The 23,264-nt window shown below is 38.3% G+C and overlaps 1 pseudogene; it reads right to left on the bottom strand.

The window, feature by feature from the left end:
* Positions 1-1,000: 1,000 nt before the first annotated feature.
* LOC150096399 (proteasome subunit alpha type-2 pseudogene) overlaps positions 1,001-23,264 on the bottom strand; it is a 56,155-nt pseudogene continuing 33,891 nt past the window's right edge.

Genomic DNA, 23,264 nt, shown 5'->3' on the forward strand with positions numbered 1-23,264 from the left:
TTTTTTTTCTTGCTTGCAGCATATTGAAAGAACTGTTTGGGATTCTCTTTTGCTTGCATAGCTAGTTTCCTTTCATAATCGGCTTTTGCTGTTTTTACCACACTTTTATAATTTCTATTGAGAATGAAAATCTATATACAAAACCTATAAACATGTTTTTATTACATGTACCAGACTCCTCTAGGAATTATTCACTTTAACCAGTGATTAATTCTCTTAAATTATTCACTTTAACCAGTTATTATTAATAATAACCGGTAATTATTAATAATAACTGGATTTATCACTTTAACCGTATATTGAGGGAAGATTAGAATAATAAATTATAATAATAATTGGTACTTTTCGTGTAATTGTCATACAAACAAACTGCCTCTTGCTTGCTTGTTTTTTAATATTTGTCTATATCACCATTGATATGCCTGTATTATTTTACATCCCGTGTAGGGTGATGTACAAAAATGCAATAATTTGGATAAATGGGTGTTTAATCTCAATTATAAGGTGCCAGTTTTAAAGTGTAAACTTTATCCTTGATAAATCTCTATAAGAAGTCGTCCATTGGCGTGAGGTCTGGTGAATGCGGGGGGGGGGGATAATCTACAGAACCTCTTCTTTCAATCCATCTGTTGGGCAGAGTCTTAGGTTAGGCCCTCACATCTCGATGGTAGTGTGAGGGTGCCCCATCTTGTTGAAAATAAAAGTCCTCATCCTCAAAGTCCTCTTGAATACGTGGACTGAGAGCATGCAGCAAGTTCAAGTAATTGGCACCAGTTACAGTACCGTCGAAAAAGAATGGTCCAATTAATCCGTGTGCTGATAAGCCGCTCCACACCGTCACTCCTGGTAAATTTACATGATGTTTCTCCATAACATGAGGATTTTCAGGTGCCCAGTAAGTGCAATTGTGCCGGTTAATTGACCCATTTAATTTAAATATGGCCTTATCACTCCACACAATTCGTCTTGGAAATTGTGCATCCTCTTCACATTTTTTCAATTACCACTCACAAAACTGCATTCTCCTATCCGGATCATCTTCGTTGAGAGCGTGTACTCTTCCTGGAATGTAACTTTTCCAATGACTGCACTTCAACATGCAATGGACACTTGATTTTGATACTCGTATCTCACGAGACGCTTGTCCCACAGATCTTCTTGAACTTTGACGATACGTTTCAATCAACCATTCTTCTGCTGCGGGCCTCGTAGCTGTTCGTGGTCTTCCTGAACGTTGAGTATGGACATTTTGAATAGTTCCATCTTCTTCAAATTTATCTCTAATTCGAGTGATAGTAAGTCTCGTAGGTGGATCTCGTTGAAATTCTCTTTTAAACTGTCTTTGCATTTCTACTATGTTTTCATACTTCCAGTAGCATTTTAAGATAAATTTTCTTTCCTCAAAGCTTAGTCTAGTTTCAGCCAATATTTCAAATCCGTTAAACCTGCAAAATAACGAAAATTAAGTGAGTTATCAACTATTGAAGTGGGTATACATTTGTTTGAGACACCCTGTACATATTAGGCTTAATGGCCTGTCTTCTACTGTTTCTGGCTAGTTTTCTTGTTCTGCGAGATAAAAAAAAACACTCAGAATTTTCAGGAAAAAATATTGTGTCACCTTCATGCAAGACAACTGGCTCTCACATTCAGTTAAAAAACATGTACAGTATATTATTCTTCATATCCAACAACCAGAATCCAGATCTTTAACCAAAAGGCATCATTTATTAGTTGCTTCGGCAGTTCGCAAAAATTACGAGTTGCAGCCATCAAAATGAAATTTTAGTAGACTGGTCATCTAACTTTATTCCATGATCAAACCTAGTGGTTCATATATTTTAGGCTTTAAATGTGCAGTACTGCAATAATAATCTTCCCTTTGATTTATTAAAGTGATGAATGACTAATTTAAGAAATTCGACTGCAGAACTCACTATTTTAAACAATACTGTGTTAGAGTTAGGAACCACGATATGATGGCACAGTCTGCCATCTCTTCACTAGATGCCGTTTATAATTAGTGAGTCTTTGGCCAGCTATCTCTCACTGGCTACTGGTGGAGATTGAACTGCTCACTCGGTCTCCAAAAATTAGATAGGGCTAAACGGCCTTACCTAATCCCTATAGGGGAATAAAAGGCGTTAGTGGAAGAGTATTTTATGCTTTATTGTCACAATGTTGTTACGGCCCTTATTTTTAATGTTATGTATTATTCTTTTACAAATGAATGTTTCTCCTTTTTTATTCTTGTATTTAAGCCGAGAGGTTTTGATGCTAAATTGATGCTAAGGGCATGTTTCTCTTGGGACTCTACCAGAGCTGATTCTCAGCTCTAGTAGAGTCCCAAGAGAATGGAAAGATGCAAAATAATTTTGTTGCATAAAGGAGGTTCCAAGACAAAAGTAACAAATCATCATTTCAGAAGTGGTGGTCAATGTATTGCAGAGGTTGGTTAAAAGCAAGATTCAGGGATAGGTGGATAAAAATCAGATACTGTATGTGGAGAAAGCATGGTTTTGTGAAGGTTAGTTCATGCCTCAGTAATTTACTCACTTTTTGTAATAATGTAACAGCTGAGTTGGATAAGGGGGAATGGTTACACAGTGATACAGCTAGATTTTGCAAAAGCATTTCATCACAGCATACTGCACAGAACTTCATTAGATAAACTGGACTAAATAGGCTTGGATATGAAGCTGGTAAGGTAGAGATAAAAGGGTGGCTAATGGATGGACATTAGTGAGTACTTTATGGAAGAGTTGAGTTCAGAGGGCATGTGATTAGCAGTGCCTCAAAGCTATGTACTCGAGCCACTGCTATTTAACTTGTTCATTAACAATACAGGAAATGACCTGAGAGAAAGGTAGAGTAATAGTTAATAAGAATGATGTGTAGATCTTGCAGGAAGACTTACACAGACTAACAGTATAGGTGAAGAAGAATGGCTATCAGTTTAATGTGGCAAAATGTAAGGTCATTCATTTTGGGATGAAAAGATTATCGGCAATGTACTGCATTGATGGAACTGAACTGCAAGGAAATTATGAAGGTTAGGGATTTGAGGATGCTGTGGATTCTGAGTTAAAGCAGAGACTATATTGCAAAAGCGACTAAAATAACTCATACGATTACCTGGTTATCGAAGAACAATCTAAGAAGCAGAGATAAGGGAGGTCATCGTATCTCTTTATAAGGCCTTCATCTTGACTACCTTGCAGAGATCTGGTTGCCTGGGTTGTTTGGAGATGTAGAAGAGGTAGAAAGGATTCAGAGACAAGTGACCAAGATGGTGGAGTTCTATGGAATGATTAAAAACATTTTCTCACTGCATTCTTTCCAATCAAATGCAGTCCTGTTCTTTCCCACAGTTTTCTTCTCCTTTAATCTTTCTTAGGTATCCATCACTTTTCTCTTTCTCTATGTGTAATAGGGAAATTACACATGCTGGCTCCCCGGAATAACAAATAAGTCAACATTAATAAAAACCTGCATTAAATTGTCCTTTGTTTCTGAGATGTAAAAAGTACGTAAATTTAGAAGAGAGAGACATAGTTTACTGTCTCTCTCTTCTAAATTTACTTTGTAATTTTAACTTTGTATTCTTGGTTGGAAAAATTTGTCCATAAAATATCTTCAACAGCATTTCCCATTGTCAAGAAGGATAAAAATAAATGTCGGTTTAAAAAAATAATACACAGTTATCCAACAGGAAACAAAATGGAATAATTAACTGCACTGCACTTTTCAGCTCAGGTAATCCACTGAGTAGAACTAAACTACCTATGCTATTTGAGAGCCTGAGCACATTTAATTCCTATGCAAATTTCATTCAATGTGCATGTATCAACATATAGTGTGCTACATAATCTCTGCTCACCTCTAGCTGTTAAAAATGTATGTCAATCAATCCCTCGTAGTAGACTTCAAATAGAGAATCACATTACTCTCTCTCTTCACATATATGATTAGTCAATACTTTGCTTCAAAGGCAACACCCACCTTATCAGATTTCGTCACACTCTGTATGTTTTGATATACATAACAGTTTATGACTATTTATTTCAAATAAGTTATTATTTAGACGAGTATCTCCATGGAATCTGAAGCCTCATCACGGGAGACCCACACCACTTATTATTTACACAATATCCATCATACATCTCCTTAAACTTATTCACTGTTGAAGTGAATAAGTTTAAGGAGTGTGGTTAGAAAAACACCCTTTCTAACCACACTCTTAGACAACTTCCAAGGATGACCAATTGCTCTCCTCCCTACTCCTCATGTAATGAAAAAAAAAAAAAGAAAAAATAATGAAAATGAAAATTCTATAAGATCTATTCAATCTTATAGAATACCTTCAGTAGCCAGAGCATCGACAGATTAGATCACACCCTGAGGCAAACAATTAAATATCTCCCCTGACAGATTATAAGACAAAAATATAAGAAAACCTCCAATCGTTATTTTGTTTTTATTACAAGAGTAACATTAATGCAAAACGATTACATAATAATCATTACATAATAAACGATTATATAATAATTACATAATTACATAATTAAATAATATTAATCAAATGTTTGCTCTATGGGGATATCGCTGAATAAAATTGTTTATAAGCTTTTCTAAATTTAAATTATAAGCTATGTCTGCCTCTAATGATACAGTTACTAGACCAACCAATCTCTCTTGGGTCATTGCTGTTCGCAAATAATTTTTAATCAGTTTATGGAAAATCTTCTTTCCACACTTGTTACACAGGAATTGTTAGCATAGCGGCGCCGCCTACCGCAATATGGCTGAATGAGTGCCCTTACCAAGCTGCGCCGTGAGGCAGGCTGCCTCTATGCTACACCCTGTCGATGGTACTGTTAGTAGCTTATAAGTTTCTATCATATTATCCCTTCTCCTCTACCTGTCAACTGAACTCTAAAACTGACACACCTTCAATCTATCCTCATAGGCAGCATTCCACAGACTTATCACCAGCTTGGTCACTCATCTCTGAATCCTCTCCTCCACTTTCTGATCCCTAAGAAACGAGGGTAACCAAATCTGTGCACAGTAGTCAACATGGGGCCAAAACATAGCCTTAGAAAGAGGGATAATAACTTCCATATCTTTTTTTTTTCTTTCTTCAACATCCAAATAATTCTCTGAGCTGTTTTGCCAACCCTTACAATGTGTCCTCTGAATTTCAAATCTCTGTCCACCATCACCAGATTCCTAGCTTCATCAATTTCCTCTAATCCATTGCCATCAATATGATACAGAGTATGTAATCTTTTCATCCCAAAATGTATTACCTTACATTTTGCAACATTAAACTGACAATCACTGTCCTTTTCTCACACTGCCAATTTATTTAAATCATCCTGCAGGATTTATCAGCTACTGCCCCTCCCCAGTTTTGCATCATCAGCAAACAACTGAATATCCCTCCCCATCTCTCAGATCTTCCACTATATCATTAATGTACAAATTAAAGAGTAGTGGCCCTAATACAGAACCCTGAGGTAGTCAACTAGTCACCCCCCCTCATTCTCCTAGATTCCACTTCACTATATACTACTCTCTGATGTATGTCTATCAGATTCCCCCCCCCCCATTCATGCCACCAGCCTCATATCTATTCTCATTTGCTCCAACTTATGTAAGTTTTCCATGCAATATTCTGTCAAATGCCTTTGCAAAATCCAGCAGTATCATGGTGTGGCCATTTCCTTTATCCGATTCCCCTGTCACCTTATTATAAAATGTGAATAAATAACTGCTCAAAAATTATTTTTTCATGAATCTGTCAGGTGTGCAGTGCACACAGCATATCCTGAATATATGTCCCTGCTTTAAGGTAATTAACAGATTTCTCTGCATATGTCTCCATATTTCAGAAGGACAACAGGGCTCAAGGGATTTTTGGTACTGTCATCTTGTAGATAAGTAGTAATTTGGGATCATTCATGTTTTTTTTTTTTTTTTTCATGAAAGGTCAGATAAGCTTAAAATAATTACTGTATTTTTCCCTGTATAAGACGATACTTTTTTTCTAAAATTTTTAGGCCAAAAATTGGCGGTTGTCTTATACACGGGGGTATAACCAGTTGAGAGATCAGTGGTTGCTGTGGAAAATCTGCCGGTACCTTTCTCTGCGAACAGGCTTCCACCAATCACTGGCCTTTGTTAACTCTGTCGATTGATGTCATTAATGGCTGATTCTGAATAAACCAATCAGAACTCTGAAAGCATTCATATGTCTACAACTCATTGGTGGGGTAAGTTAACAATATTTTGAGCACTAGCCCATAAAAATGTCCGAAAATAAAAAACAACATATTTTTCAAAATGCAAGTTAAAAGTCATCAATTACGCAAAAGAACATGGAAATACAGCTTCAGAGAGAGACAGTTTGGACCTCCTCCCACTGAGTGAATAATTAGACAGTGTAGAAAGCAGGAAGAACAACTACTCAAGATGGCAAAAAAGAAGAGGGACCATAAGAGGAAAACCAGCAAAATGGTCAAACTTGGACCATTTTGCTGGTCCAATCATACAGTCCAATGAGACTTGGATTATGGAACAGAGCCAGAGTAGGATATGTGTGTCAATTAAGCTTATTCAATATGAGGCAAAAAGGTTTGCAAGAGAAATGAACATTGTTGATTTCACAGGAAAGGCAAAATGGTGCTTCAACTTCATGAGGAGAGAAGGGTTGGCCATGAGAACACGAACCAAGTTAGTCCAGAAAATGTCACCAGCTTATGAGGATAAAATCAAACAGTTTTAATTTATATATCATAAAACTTTGAAAAAAATATGCTTTTGAACCAAGTCAGATTGCAAACATGGATGAGGTGCCTCTCAATTTTGATGTGCCTTCCAACAGAACTGTCGATATTAAAGGGGTCAAAACAGTAGCAATCAAAACAAGTGGTCATGAAAAGACACACTATACTGCTGTTCTTTCATGCTGTGCAGATGGTACCAAACTGCCTCCTACTCATTTTTAAGAGGAAAACAAATCCTAAAGAGAGCATGCCACCTGGTGTTCTTGTCCAAGTCCATGAAAACGGCTGGATGAATGAAGAGATCGTGGCTATTTGGTTTGCAAAGATTTGGTCCAGAAGACCTGGAGGGCTCTCGAAGAGGCCAGCTCTGCTCAGTTCTGAGCACATTTGATCAGTTCTGAGCACATTTAACAGCAAAGACAAAAAGGATTGCAGCAGATTTGCGAACACAGCTAGCAGTTATTCCTGGTGGACTTACAGGTCAGCTACAGCCACTAGATATTTCTATCAACAAGCACTTCAGAACTCTGATGAAAGAAGAATGGAATACATGGATGCAAAAAGCAGGTAATAACTTGACACCAACAGGAAGAGTGAAAAAACCAACCATTACTGAGGTATGCAAATGGGTCCTAAACTCATGGAATGGAGTCAAGCAAGAGGTGGTTGGGAAGTCCTTCAAGAAATTTGGAATCAGCAATCCATGGATGGAACTGAGGATGATCTCATATATAGAGACAGTGACTCAGAAGACGCAGTGATGTAGTAGAGGTTGAAGAAAGTGATATGTCTGGAACTAATAGTGATGAAAAAAGTGATATGCCCGGAACTGAGGGTGATGCATAATTTCTTAGTACGTATCTTAAAAATATTACCTAATTACTAAATATACTTTGAATATTTAAAAAAAAAAAATCAAATGTGCTTTGTTTTATGTTTAAAATATTGACTTCTTAATTTTGGGTACGAAAAAGTAGGGTTTGTCTTATACATGGGGGGGGGGGGGTCTTATACATAGAAAAATACGGTACTTCAGTTTTATTGTAGATAACCACTATGCACCAATGGACTGTCTTTTTTTTTTTTTTTTGCATGTACACATTCCCAAGAATAAACTTTGATAAAAAGGTCATAATGTTGAGTAGTTTTAATTGTAATTACAGTTACTTTCAGGCATTATTATAATGAAAGGGTTGCTGTGTTTATTAAAGCACTTGTCTTCAATTTTGTATTTAGATGTGAATGGAGATATAGATGTTAAGTGTTAATGAATAAATTAAAATGAACAACCTGTATGTGATAACATACACAATTATTGCTTCTTGTTAGTTCAGTTCTATACTGAAGGTGTAGAACTGAACTGTTTAATAATAGTTCATGAGTCATTGCTGGAGAACACTACCACCCACCCACCCACCCAACACACACACTACACCATTTATCTGTTAATTGGATATGTTCTCTGGTTGATTTCTTGCATGTGGAATGAAAAGTGAATTTCCACATGGGAAAAACCCTGCTACTTCTATATGAGATCAGCTAACTCACATATAACTTCTGGAATGATTATTGAATTTGGTAGTGTTGAACACATTATGTTTATGCATCAGTGTATACATATGCATGGGGAAAAATAATTAAAATTAAAAAAAAAAAAAAAGTATATGCCAGCCATTCTACAAAGAGGTAGTGAAGTTTAGTATTATATTAGACAAGAAAAAAAATTGTCTTGTTTAGTATAATTTACTTTGTAACCCAGCAGAAAAACTTTCTACAACAGCATAAAGTTATGCATTTTGGGATAAAAAGATTACAAGCTGCATACTATATTGAAGGAAATGTTCTCTAGTAAACATGACACTAGAAATTTGGTTGTGGTAGTGGTAGACAGAGAGTTGAAGTTTAGAGGACATATTGCTAAGGTAGCCAGGGTAGCTCACAAGATTACTTAGTGATTGAAGAACATAAGCAGAGAAAAGGGAATTATCATTCCTCTTTATAAAGCCTTGATATGATCACATCTGAATTACTGTGCTCAGGTCTGGTCACCTAGGTTTATTGGGAAAGAAGTACTGGAAAAGATCTAGATACGAGTGCAAGATAGTGTGGTCTGTGGAATGCTCCCCATGAAGATAGATTGAGGGTTTGTGGGTTGCAAAAGTTATATTTAAATAGAGGAATATTTTAGCACTTGGCTAAAGGTTGGACAAGAGGTCATCTCTGGAAACTGGGTAAGAGTGTGGTTAGCAAAGGGTGTGAGGACTACATTTTTTGCTTGGAGAGTGGTAAATGAAAATGGAATGGGTTGCTGAGTCAGTTGTGAGTGCTTTGTCTGTTAATGGATTCAAGGAGAGTATGATGGATATTGTGTGGACAGTTTGGGTCTCCCACAATAAATCTTTGGACTCCACGGAGGTGCCCATGATTATTGGTTTGGCAACCGTGGTGATTAGTCAGTATATAGGTATGTACTGTTTATGATTTCTATGCTAGTATTAAGTGAAGTCTCAGACTGAGGATGATTTTCAGATGCTACACTTTCCCATCCCACACACACACACCCGCTGCCCTCACAAACAAAATAATCTGGTATAAATTAAAGATGCCAAGAAATTATATTCTTGGTTTTATCCTTTATCCACCCCATGGGGCTTGCAGGCATGGGCATGGCTAACTCGGGATCCCAGAGCTAAGTATGATCTATTTCAAACTTTTGGTCATACTTTTCTCTTATTCTTCCACTTCTTGGGTTCTTTACTTTATGCTTTCTATCTGTCTCTTTTTCTCTCTTACTAACCCCAAGAGAAGGTCCTCCATTCTCCCCAATACTGATACAAGTTTATGCACCCACATAAAACACAGAAGATGAAGTAAGTGAGAAATTCTATGAAGATAAATAAAACTATGGATTCAATACCAAGAAAGGATATTTGAATAGTTCTAGGAGACTTCAATGCCAAGGTGGGATTCAATGCATGTGATGATTCACTTAAATGGAATCACTTAAATGGAAAATAAGGACTGGGAATTAGAAACGGATGAGGAGAAAAACTATTGGAGTTCTGCACTGAAAGGGAATTAGCAATCACTAACACTATGTACAAACAGCACAAAAGGAGACCATGCACATGGGTAGTGCCTGGGGATCGATGTAAGAATTAAATCAACCACATTTTAATCGACAGAAGATGGAAGACACTAATCAATAACACCAAAATACTGCTAGGTGCAGACTATGGATCAGCCCATTAATTATTAATTTCTAATCTAAAGATCCATCTGAAAGCAAACAAGAATAACAGCAACAAAAGATATGACTTTTCACAAATGGACAACAAATTTACAATAGACATCAGAGCTCAAGAAACAAAAAAACATCTCAGGAACAAAACACTGAATCACACTGGACGCACCTAAAACAAACCATTGTAAAATTTGCAGCCAAAAACATCCCAATAAAAATGAAGAATGGTAATTCCACTCGGCCAACCACCCAGCCTGGTTGGCCAAGTGGTTAGCGTATCTGCTCTCCAGCCAAAAGTCTGCGGGTTCGAATCCCGTCGTGGGCATGGATGTTTGTGATTGTCTGTGAAAATAATAGTGGTGGTGGTGGTGGTTGTTGGCATTAGATGGCGTTGGTGTAGATGATGAAGGTAGTTGTGGTTGGTGGAGGCGGAGAGTTGTAGAGTAGGTGCCCTCCCTCGATGAGTCTTTGAACTCCATAGAGGTGTTATGTAATAATAATAATAATAATAATAATAATAATAATAATAATAATAAAATCCATGGATTACAAAGAAACCCTAGAACTAATTGAAAAAAGGAAACAAATTAAAACAACAGATTGGCAAAACAAAAATTACCTGAACCTGAATAAAGCTATTAAGAAATATATCCACTATATCCAAAACATCTGTAAAGAAATAGAAAGACACTCCAACTCTAATGAAATGACAGACTTACTCAAGAAGGTTAAGGATATCAAAAAATTCAAACCAAAACTTAATATAATTGCAGAGGAAAATGGTAAGATCTTAAATGACACCAATGACATAGCCAAAAGATGGAAAGAGTATTGTACAGAGCTTTACAAGGACCCAACTATTCAACAAGAAGACGAAGGAGCTATTGAAAACATGGAAATGGAACCGGAGCGCCTCAAAAGTGAAGTAGAACAAGCAATCAAAAAATTATGCAATAACAAAGCTCCAGGTCCTGATTCAGTATTGACTGAAGTGCTGAAAAACCTTGGAGAGAATGCAGTCAACTTAATACATGATTTTATTATTATTATTCAGGCTTCCATGGAGTCAAAAGACTCATCGTGGAAGGTCCTTCCTAGGAAACACAGTCTATCATACCACTCCTTGACCGTTCTTGTTCTCACCACTCTATCAGGAATGCAGTCCACGGTTCAACCACCCTCCATGCAAATAATTTATGCAACAAAATCTGGAAGATGGCCAAAAGATTGGACTAGTTCCACCATTATCCCAATCTACAAAAAAAAAAAAGGTAATTACAATAAATGTGAAAACTACTGCACCATTGCCCTTACCTCACATACTAGCAAGATTTTACTACACATTATTAAGGAACGATTACAAAGTTTTATAGACTGTCAAATCTCAGAAGAACAAGCAGGATTCAGAAAAGGTCGAGAAACTAAAAATCATATATCTAATGTCAGACAAATAATCTACAAAGCAAGGGAATTCAACTTAAGTCTTTATTTATGCTTTATAGATTACTCCAAGGCCTTTGACTGTATGAGGTGGGATATTTTATGGGATATCATGCAAGAATTGGAAATATCAAACTATCTAGCAACCCTCATAAAGAACTTATAGCAAGGAAATCAAGCAACAGTAAGAATTGAAAACTCAATGTCCCCTGCATTCCAATTTGAAAAAGGATCAAGACAAGGATGCATACTCTCACCCAGTAGCACACTCAGGGTTTGATCTTGGGGGGGGAGTTGAGTAGATGATTTGAGAACACACACACTATGCATTGCATATGACCGAGCATCTGCAATGATCACTAATTCATAAGTAGTATAGAAATAGAAGACACAACACACCACATAAATAAAAAAAAATGAATATTATTAATCAGGAAAAGATTTCTGGAAAATTTTCAGTGAAATTTACAGCAAAACTATAATGAAAAGATCTCTATAAAAGTGGAATGGAGGCATTAATATAGGTGGCCAAACAATCACTAACCTACAATATGCAGATGACAGCCAAACGAACAGGAATTAAAATCCATCCTAAACCAATTAGAATGGGAAAGCTAACACTATGATTTAGGAATAAATCAGGATAAAACCAAAATAATGATTTCAAACAATTCAGAAGAGATACATATAGAAGGAATTGAAATTGTCAACAAGTTTAACTACCTTGGAGTGATAATAACAAAACAACAAAAAAAGATGGATGTAAAAAAGAGATAAGAAGAACTAGCTAAGAAAGTGATGACTGATTTAACTAAGATGTGGAAAGACAGGCACATCTCCAAAAAAGACCAAAATTAAGCTTGTAGAAAAACTAAGGTTTCTACAAGCTTAATTTTTTCATTTTTTTTTTTTTTTTTTTTTCTCTATGCTTCTGAGTCCTGGACAATGAAAAAAGATGATAGAAGAAGAAGAAGAATTGAGGTGTTTGAGCTCTGGTGGCAGAGAAGAATGTTAAGATTGTCTTGAACAGAAAAAAAACAAACAAAAGTATTCTCCTAGAAGAACTGAATATCCACACAAGACTGACAAACATAACTGACAAGAGAATTGTGCAATATTTTGGATCCATATGCAGAAGTGAGGCAACTGCCTGGAAAAAATAATCATCTTGGGTAAACTGTGTGGAAAAAGAAAGAGGGAAATCCCCCAACAGATGGATTGACCAAATATTAAGAATCACCAGACGAGAGAGAGAGGAGAGAGAGATCCTTCATCCAAGTGAAGTATCTTCACGAATGGGTATCCAGATTATTTTAGCAATAAGGTGTGACACCTTTTGACTACTTGTATATGGAAAATATATGATTTCTGCATTACTTCAATCTTGTTATCTCTACTGGGTCTGGCTCCCACTGATGAGACATTACCTGTCCTGGAGTGATTCAGGTCACGAGTGATGAGTTTAGTAGCGATCCTTTAGAGTCACTGAGATTTAGAGTGATCTTGTGGATCACTCCGAGTTTTTGGAACAGTATCCCACTTTAACATATCTCAATAAAGGCTGAAACCAGTCTGGGTAGCAGCCTTTCCCATAATGCAGTGGTGTAGCTAGAGCTTTGGCTTGCTTTGGCTTCGGGGTAATCCCTGAGTTTGCCGCCTCTCAATACACACCAAAAATACTACAAGAAGTCAAAACGACGTATAGGAAATAAATCAAAACACCATGTTTATTTTTGAAGTAAAACTTTATTTCAACATTCTAAAATGTTATTTTTCTTGCTTTTCTGTTAGCAAAATCGTCGATGACATTGGTGAAGTCTATTTCATAGTAATGTAGGTAATTCTTAATCAATTTTATTTAGAAAAACTCCTCTCACAACTAGTAACACTTACAGCAATTGTGAGGAAAATTCACAGTAGTATTACAATATTTGGAAATGAGTTCTCGAGACTGTATTTTAGAATTAACTACAAAAGTTCAAAAACGGTTCAAAGTGTCGCTTGGAGCAGACCGACCCTCCGCTCCTCCCTAGCTACGCCTCTGCATAGCATTATACATGATAGAGAGAACAGTATGGAGGTGGGGGGGGAGAGAGATTGTGGTGATAGCAGATGAACTGCAAACAAAAAGAGTAGCAGCAGCAGGAGAGTTAGCGAATGCAGTACATTTAAGGCTGTTTGGTGTGTGTAAACTAACAGGACAAAATATATAGTTCACTGCTGCTTTACAGGCCCAGTGTGGAACTTCTAAAGATGTGGAAGCATGCATATAAGTTCAATGAGTGAAAGATAAGGTGAAGATATATTGTTGGAGGTGGAGGAAATAAAGGATCTGGGGGTGATAGTGGATAAGGATCTGAAATTTAGAGGACACATAGCCAAAATTGTGAGGACAACACAAAGGCTTCTGGGAATGATGCAGAGGACACTGACTTGTAGAAGTAGGGAGATTCTTGTTCCGTTGTATAAGGCTTTGATTAGGCCACACATGGACTATTGTGCCAGATTTGGTCACACGGTTTTCAGAAGGACGAAGAGATGTTGGAAGAGATGGTCCAAAGGCGACTGACTGAGGTAGTTTCTGACCTCTGGAATCTCGAATATGAGGAAAGGTTGAGAAGATGCAATTTGCTGAGTGGACAGAAGGAAGAGGGGGAGATATGATAGAGACCTACAAGTTCGTAAGGGGTTGTTATAGGATCAATGCTGGAGAAGTTTTACAGAGAATAGTGGGAGATCAGGGGAGAACCAGAGGTCATCCCTGGAAACTGTATAAAGAGGGTGTGAATAGGGCAGGTTTTTTTCGTGCAAAGTTGTGAATTATTGGAATGCCTTGCCCGAGAGTGTGGTGTCTGCAAGGAGTTTGAGTGTGTTTAAGACATGGTATGATGAGCTGTGTGTGTGTGTGATAAAAGGACCTTCCAGATGAGTCTTTGACTCCATGAGGTCTTGGGGTAATAATAATAATAAGTAATTATTATGGAGGGGACCTCAACTATGGTAATCTAGATTGGAAGGAATGGACAGATGGATGGAAGAAAATGAAATTTATCCAGGTACTAAAGAATAATTATATGAGGCTACATGTAATGGAAGGTACTATGGGTTTGAAAGTGTATAGTAACTGTTTCAGAGAATTTTTCTATAATCAAGCTGATGACTCTACTGCTCAATGGTCAGAATGACTATGTTTCTTTGACCTGAGAGGTGGCTTTATGTGTGAGATATTCAGCTAAAAGAAGAGTATATGTAGAATTACAGAGCTGGCAATTAAGAAAAATTTGGGAGACTACTTGGAGCAGAACCATAGCATGAGAAATGAGGGACTGGATATTCATAATGCATGGGAAATTGTAAAGGAATATTTGAAGGAAGTAATAGTAGACTCTATACCCAGAGTCAGAGTGAGAAATCAAGTGGGAATTAAATGGATGAGTAGCATCATTAAGTAGCAACTGCAAAAAAAGTACAATTTGTGGAGGGGATTTAAAGAGAAAGTTAATTAGCAAACACTTGAGCAGTAAAGTATAGGCCAGAAGAGATAACGAAAGCAAACTATGAGTATGAGAGGAAATTAGCTGTGCAAACCAAAAGTAATCCCAAAGATTTCTTTTATATACAGAAAATAAAAGGAAGAATGAATTATAATGCTAGATGAAACACATGAAACAGTTGAGTTACTAAGTGATCATGTTACCAATGTGGAGATATTACAGTAACAGATGCTGAGATGGGAAAATAAAGGTAAACGAATTAGAAGTGCATAGGATATTACAGAACCTTGATGTGAATATGGCTATGCGATTAAATGTGATAACAGCTTGTATATTACAATAATAGGCTAGGAAATGCAGCACCTTTGACAGGATTGTTTAATTTAAATATCTCAGCTCTGAGTGATTCTCATGGGATCAAAAGGAAAGGAAAATAGTCCCATTATATAAAGGAAGTTCTGAGACTGAAGAGGCAAATTGACTGATCAGCATCTCAGGAGTGGTTAGGTTATTGGAGAAGTTGGTTAAAGAATCCTAGGGAGTTCTTTCGATATGTAGCCAGCAAAAGAAAGAATGATTATGGAAGGATGACATTGATTGGAGGAAATGGTATAAAGACAGCTGTTGCAGAATGTGTGGTGGAGATACTTAATGAGCAGTTCATAAAGATCTTTCAATCTTGTGAATGTGACTTCATGGAGAGATTAAGAGCAGTTGATGATGGGGAGGAGAGACTGACTGTAAGTGAGCAAGAGGTGTTTGGGGAGTTGAGTAAACTAGATGTAAATAAGGCTGTGGGACTTGATAATATATCACCGCGTATTCTGAAGGAATGTGCCAGAGAGTTGACACCTGCCTTGACATATTTTTTTAATACGAGTCTTGCACTTGGTCAAGTCCCTAAAGAGTGGAAGGAGGGCAAGATTGTGCCACTTCATAAAGGAGGTGATCGAACTCAAGCATCAAATTATAGGCCTATCTGTGTGTCGGGTGTTGTGGTTAAGTTGTTGGAGAAGCTTGTGAGAGCTAGAATCCAGAGTTGGGTTGACAACAATGGTATAATCTTTGATGGACAGCATGGATTTGCTAAAGGGAGGTCGTGTTTTAGTAATCTACTTACTTATTACAATAAAGTGACTGCTTCCTTGGACAGAGGAGAAGGATACACAGTAATATACTTGGATTTCGCAAAAGCTTTTGATAGAGTGCCTCATGATAAGTTGACAGTCAAACTAGAGCAGATAGGGTTGGATATTAGATTAGTGCATTGGATTGGAGACTGGCTATCTGATAGGTATCAACAAGTTGTGTATGGGGGTGCAATATCCAGGAAAAGGAAAGTCACTAGTGGAGTGCCTCAGGGATCTGTTTTAGGGCCATTACTATTTAACTTGTATATTAATGATATTGGCGAAGATTTGGATGGAGATATTCAGTTGTTTGCAGATGATGCAAAGTTGGGAAGAACCATAAAGAGTAGTGAAGATGTTGTGGCCTTGCAAGAAGACTTGAATAAATTGAGTGATTGGGCAAGCAAATGGGGGTGTGAGTTCAATGTTGCAAAATGTAAGGTTTTAAAATTTGGAAAACAAAGATGGGATGCAGAATTTATGCTTGGTAAGAATATATTGTTGGAAGTAGAGGAAATAAGAGATCTGGGAGTGATAGTGGATAAGGATCTAAAATTTAGGGGTCACATCGCCAAAATTGTGAAGACAACACAAAGACTTCTGGGAATGATGAGGAGGACACTGACGTGTAGAAGTAGGGAGATTCTTGTTCCATTGTATAAGGCTTTGATTAGGCCACACATGGACTATTGTGCCCAGATTTGGTCACCTGGTTTTCAGAAGGATGAGGAGATGTTGGAAAGGGTCCAAAGGCGACTGACTAAGGTAGTTTCTGACCTCTGGAATGTCGAGTATGAGGAAAGATTGAAAAGATGTAATTTGCAGAGACTAGTGGAGAGAAGGAAGAGGGGAGATATGATAGAGACCTACAAGTTGGTAAGGGGTTGCTATAGGATCAATGGTGGAGAAGTTCTACAGCGAATAGTGGGAGATCAGGGGAGAACCAGAGGTCATCCCTGGAAACTGTATAAAGAGGGTGTGAGTAGGGGAGTGAGAGGCAGGTTTTTTTCGTGCAGAGTTGTGAATGATTGGAATGCCTTGCCTGAGAGTGTGGTGTCTGCAAGGAGTTTGAATGTGTTTAAGACCCGGTATGATGAGATGTGTGTGAGATAAAAGGACCTCCTAGATGAGTCTTTGACTCCATGAGGTCTTGTTTAATAATAATAATAATAATAATAATAAAAAGCCAAAATTAGGAATGATGGATAGAAATAGGATACCATATAAGCGGGTGGGGATGATTTCCTGAAAGGTAAGTTGTACCTACCTCAGCAATTTTTCATGTTTTATGATAATAGAGTAACAGAATAAAGAAAATGGCAACAAATGATAACTAATGGACTTTGCAAAGGCATTTGACAAGATACCACATGGAATCCTGTTGTTACATAAACTGAAGCAACGACGCTAATGATGTGGATTAGAAAACTGGCCTGAGTATAGAGCAATGCAGCAACTATATAATATAATTACAGGGATATAATAACAGGAATAGAAGTCGCTGGGTATAGCATTTTTGGTCAGGATAGGAGGGGAAAGCGTGGTGGTGGTGGGGTATAGCTTATGATAAGTGATGACCTATGTCCTCTAAGAGTGGAGGCTTTGGAAGGAAGTGAGACAAATGATTTTGAGAGCATATGGTGTGAGGTAGATGTAGGCAAGACAGGATATTTAGTGGGGTGTTGCTACAGACCCAGGAGCACAGAGGATGGGGACCAGGAGATGTTTAGACAGCTAAGTTTGGCAAGTGCAAGAAGAATGATTGTTATGGGAGATTTTAACTACAGTAGTATAAAATGGAGAGAGGAAGATGCATGTAGCAATAGGGGAATGGAATTTCTAGAATTCTTGAGGAACAAATGCCTTAGGCAACATGTAACAGAGGGAACAAGAGGTTCAAGAGTTTTGGATTTGGTTATAGCATCAGAAGAGTTGATAATAACTGAGTTGACATTTCTCCCACCAGTTGGAGAGAGTGACCATATGGTTTTGACTTGGAAAATGAATAGACATGCAGGAGTATCAAAGAGACGGGAACTTATGTGGAATTATAATGCAGGTGATTATAATAGTCTTAGACGTCAACTTCGGGAAGTTTCATGGAGGGAGGAAATGGAGGGCCAGGATATCATTAGTGTGTGGGAAATTGTGAAAGAATATTTGTTAGCAGCAATGGTAAGTTGTATACCACGAGTGAAGAAGAGGACACAATTTGGAGTAAAGTGGATGACAAACAATATTAAACAGGAATTGCATGCGAAAAAGAGGCTATCGAAGAGATATAAGGAGACAGGTGAAGAGAAGATGCATGAAGAATATAAGACACAGGCCAGAAGAGTGACTAGTGTGGTAAGGAAAGCAAAACTGGAATATGAGAGGAGATTGTCCCTAAGATCCAAAGAAAATCCTAGGGAATTTTTTAGCTATGTGGCCAGTAGGAGGAGAAATGATTGTGGAAGAATGATATTCTGGGATAAAAATGGGAATAGAGTGACTGATGCAGAGGACATAGTGGAATTGTTCAATGAACACTTTATTGGAGTATTTCATCTTAGAGATGTCAGTTTTAATGCTAGAGGGATAGGGCTGGTTCGAAGTTTAGAGGTACACAAGGAGAGTGTTTCAGATACTGAGTACTCTGGATTTCAGTAAAGCTTTGGGATTGGATGGTATTTCACCAAGAGTTTTGAGAGAATGTGCTACGGAACTGACAGTGCCTTTAACCTCGCTTTTCAATGAAAGTCTGGCTTCGGCAAAGGTGCCCAGGGAATGGAAGGAAGGTAAGATAGTGCCATTGCATAAGGGTGGTAACAGACTGGAAGTGTCTAATTATAGACCAGTTTGTGTGTCATCAATAGTTGTTAAGACCTTGGAGAAAGTAGTGAGGGACCGTATACAGCATTATGCAGATGAGGGTAATGTTATCTGTGAGAGTCAACATGGATTTGTGAAAGGGCGCTCTTGTTTTAGCAATATGCTAGCCTTTTATGATAAAGTTACAAGAACATTAGATGAGGGAAAGGCATATACTGCAATTTTCTTAGACTTAGCGAAGGCATTTGACAGGGTGCCACATGATAAGCTGATATTTAAGTTGCAGCACATGGGTCTGGATGTCAGATTGGTCAACTGGATTCAGGATTGGCTGTCTGAAAGGTATCAGAGAGTTGTGTATGGTGGAGCAGTTTCAAAGAGGCAGAGGGTTACAAGTGGGGTCCCACAGGGCTCAGTACTAGGACCTATATTGTTTAACCTTTATATCAATGACATTGCCAGTGGATTGCAAGAGGATATTCAGTTGTTTGAAGATGATGCAAAGCTGGGAAGGATTATTAGTAATAGTGCAGATGTGGTAGCCCTGCAAGAAGATTTGAATAAGCTAGATAGATGGGCAAATGAATGGGGGTGTCAGTTTAATGCAGCAAAATGTAAGGTCTTGAGGTTTGGGAAACATCGATGGGATGCTGCATACTCTATGGGAGGAGTTATACTGGAGGAAGTAGGGGAGACAAGAGATCTGGGGTTGATGATTGATAGAAACCTGAAGTTTAGGGGACATATTGCAAAGGTGGTGAAGGTAACACAGAGGATTGCTGCAATTATGAGAAGGACACTCACCTGCAGAGATAAGAGGGTTATCATTCCGTTGTATAAGTCTCTGATCAGACCACACTTGGACTATTGTTCTCAGATTTGGTCCCGAGGATTTGAAGGGGATAAATTAACTGTGGAAAGGATACAAAGATGGTTTCAGGACTGTACAAGGATAGTTATGAGGATCGGCTGAGGGAATGTGGACTGCAGAGTTTGGTGGATAGAAGAAGGAGAGGTGATATGATTCAGACTTTTAAGCTGTTGAGAGGTGGTTACAGGGTTGACACTGGGGAGTTCTTTCGCTTGGCTGAACAACGGGAAGGAGTGATGACAATAGGCCATCCCTGGAAGTTACGAAAGGAAACTGTGAGCAAGAGGGTGAGGAGTGGTTTCTTTGCGTGGAGGGTGGTTGAACCATGGAATGCATTGCCTGATGGAGTGTTGAGAGCGAGAACGGTCAATGAGTTTAAGGAGTGGTATGATAGACTTTGTGTTTCTTAGGGGGGGGGGGGGACCTCCACTCGATGAGTCTTGACAGACTTTATGTTCTTAGGAAGGACCTCCCATGGAGTCTTTTGACTCCATGGAGGCCTGAATAATAATAATAATAACTAGCCATTAGTGCAAGGCTGTATACTCAGGCCAGTGCCATTTAATTTATACATTAATGATATAGGAAATGATCTCACAAGAAATATTCAGTCATTTTGTTCTTTTTTGTGTTGATGATACAAAACTAGGGAGCAATACTTAAAAAAGATTACGCTGATATCTTGCAGAATGATTTAAATTGCAAGCGTGCTTTTTTAGAGGCCCAAAGTGACTTGAAAAAGTTCCAGGTTTGTTATTATTATTATTATTGTTCCGGGCAACTCCAAGGAGTCGACAGACTCATCGAGGGAGGCCCTAACATCATGTCAAGAACAACTATTCAACATTCACACAGTATCTATCATACCTTGCCTTGAACTCATTCACGGTCGTAGCACCCACAACAGACTCTGGAAGCTTATTCCACTCATTCACCACTCTCCAAGTAAAAAACCTAGCTCTAACTCCCTTGTCAACACGCTCTTGCCCAGCTTCCATGCATGGCCCCTAGTCCTCCAACCACCAGTCATATTTTCAAAAATATCTTCTGGATCAATCTTATAGAAACCCTTCAGTAATTTGAATGTCTCAATCATATCACCCCTCCTTCGCCTATCGTCCAATCTCTGCAACCCACAAATCTTCAACCTATTCTCATAAGGTTCATTCCACAGACCTTCTATCATCTTGGTCACTCGTCTCTGGATCCTCTCCACTTCCTCCCCATCATGAAGAAACCCTGGTGCCCATAACTGGGCACAGTAGTCCAGATGGGGTCTTATCAAGGCTCGATACAGAGGAACAACAACTTGTTTGTCTCTGCATGTTAAAGTATTTTTCAGAAGCCAAGTGATTTGTTGAGCTGATTTAGTCACTTTTGCAATGTGCCCCCCCCCCCCCTAAACTTCAATTCCCTATCCACCAACACTCCCAAATCCCTGGCCTCATCAATCTCCTGGAGTACGGTTTCACCAATGCGATATACTGCTGCTATTCTTTTCACCCCAAAGTGCATACCCCATAACCCCATAACCTTACACTTTGCCACATTAAATTGACATCCATTTTTCCTAGCCCAGTCCTCCAAACTATCCAAATCATCCTGTAAAATTTTGACATCCTGTGCACTCACAATTGCTCTACCCAACTTTGCATCATCAGCAAACAAGTGAACACTCCCTCTCAAATCCTTTCCTATATCATTGATGAACAAATTGAAAAGCAGTGGTCCAAGAACAGAGCCCTGCAGCACACCACTAGTCACAAGCCATCTTTTAGACTCCACTCCTGCATAAACCACTCTCTGGTATCTCTCCTTCAACCACCCTCCTATCCATCTCACCAACCCTATATCTATCCCCATCTGCTCAAGTTTACTGATTAGGGTTCCATGTGGTATCCTGTCAAAGGCCTTGGAAAGGTCCAGTAGTATCACTGTAAACCCATTACCCCTATCCAGTTCAGCCGTCATTGTGTTATAAAACGTGAGCAAGTTACTGAGGCATGATCTACCCTTCACAAAACCATGTTGTCCCCCATACAATATCCCATTTTCATCTATCTAATCCTGTATTCTTTTCTTGACTAATTTCTCTAGGACCTTGACAATGATTCCTGATATGCTAATCGGTCGGTAATTTACAACAGCAGGCTTGGAACCATCTTTATGCAGTGGAACTATTTTCCCCTCTTTCCACCCCCTCGGGACTAACCCAGACCTGAGACTCAAATTAAACAAAATGGTCAAGGGTACTGACAATTCTTTAGCTGCTTCTCGTACGACACGAGCTGGTATACTATCCAATCCCACGGATGTATTGACATTGAGGTTATGCAATAGACTACTCACCTCCACTTCATTCACCACAATTCCCGTATAATCTACTGGTTTATTCTGCAATGCCACCACCTGGATGATATATACTTGCAAAGTGCTCACTCAGTAACTGAACTATATCAACTGATTCAGTTACCTCCCTACCATCGGCATTCTTTAAAATCATTCTGCCATGTACATTTTTCCTTTTACTTGCTACATATCTAAAAAACTGTTTAGGATTCTCTTTAGCCTGCATGGCCAATGTTCTTTCGTAATCCTTTTTTGCTTTTCTTACCACACTCGTTACCCTTCTGGCCTGCGCTTTATACCGTTCATGTGCCTGCCGGTCACCTTTCTCCTTAAATTCCCTCCATAGTTGTTTCTTTTTTTGCAGCTCAAGCTTAATGGTGTTATTCATCCATTTAACCCCTACTTGATTTATTATTCGGACTCTAGGTATACAGTCAGCCATTTTCCATTTTCCATTACATGCTGTCGCAGATAGTTATCCCTTAATAACTGCATAAAATCCAATTCCTTTCTCCCGTGTGTCCTCTCCTCACTCCAATCAATGCGACCATAGTTGAAATCTCCCATAATAATTATCCTCCTTCCACTCATTTCTTCTATTTGCTTGAGCAAATAGAAGAAATGAGTGGAAATGAACTGTCACCACCATCTTTTCCATCACCTGGTCTATAGCAGCACCCAATTGTATATTTAGTTATGCTAGCCACAATCTCACACCAAATGGCCTCAAATGTGCTATTTTCTGTATCCTGCAATTCAACTTCTATTCTCCTTGGCTGTAGCTCATCAGCTATCATCAACAATACTCCTCCCCCCATTTTATTCTCCCTGTCATTCCTGAACACACTATACCCATCACATTCAATCACACTAGCTATATCATCTACAGTCAGCCATGATTCACTAATACCAATAACCTGTGGTCTAGAACTGCCAACCATGGCCAAAAACTCTTCCTTCCATGAATTTAAGACCCCCATTAGCCCCAACCCTACCTTGATGCCTTATATTAACTATCCCACTCTGATTTGTTGTAAAGTATAATTTAATTTATATCCTTAACTACGTTGTTCAATTCCTTAAGTGTTTTAATAATGCATAACCAATGTATAAGCCTGTCTACTAGAATCA

The sequence above is a fragment of the Typopeltis vanoorti genome, chromosome 19, assembly GCF_054136105.1.
Source record: "Typopeltis vanoorti isolate ZY-2024b chromosome 19, IOZ_Tvanoo_1.0, whole genome shotgun sequence".
Taxonomy (NCBI): Eukaryota; Metazoa; Arthropoda; class Arachnida; order Uropygi; family Thelyphonidae; genus Typopeltis; species Typopeltis vanoorti.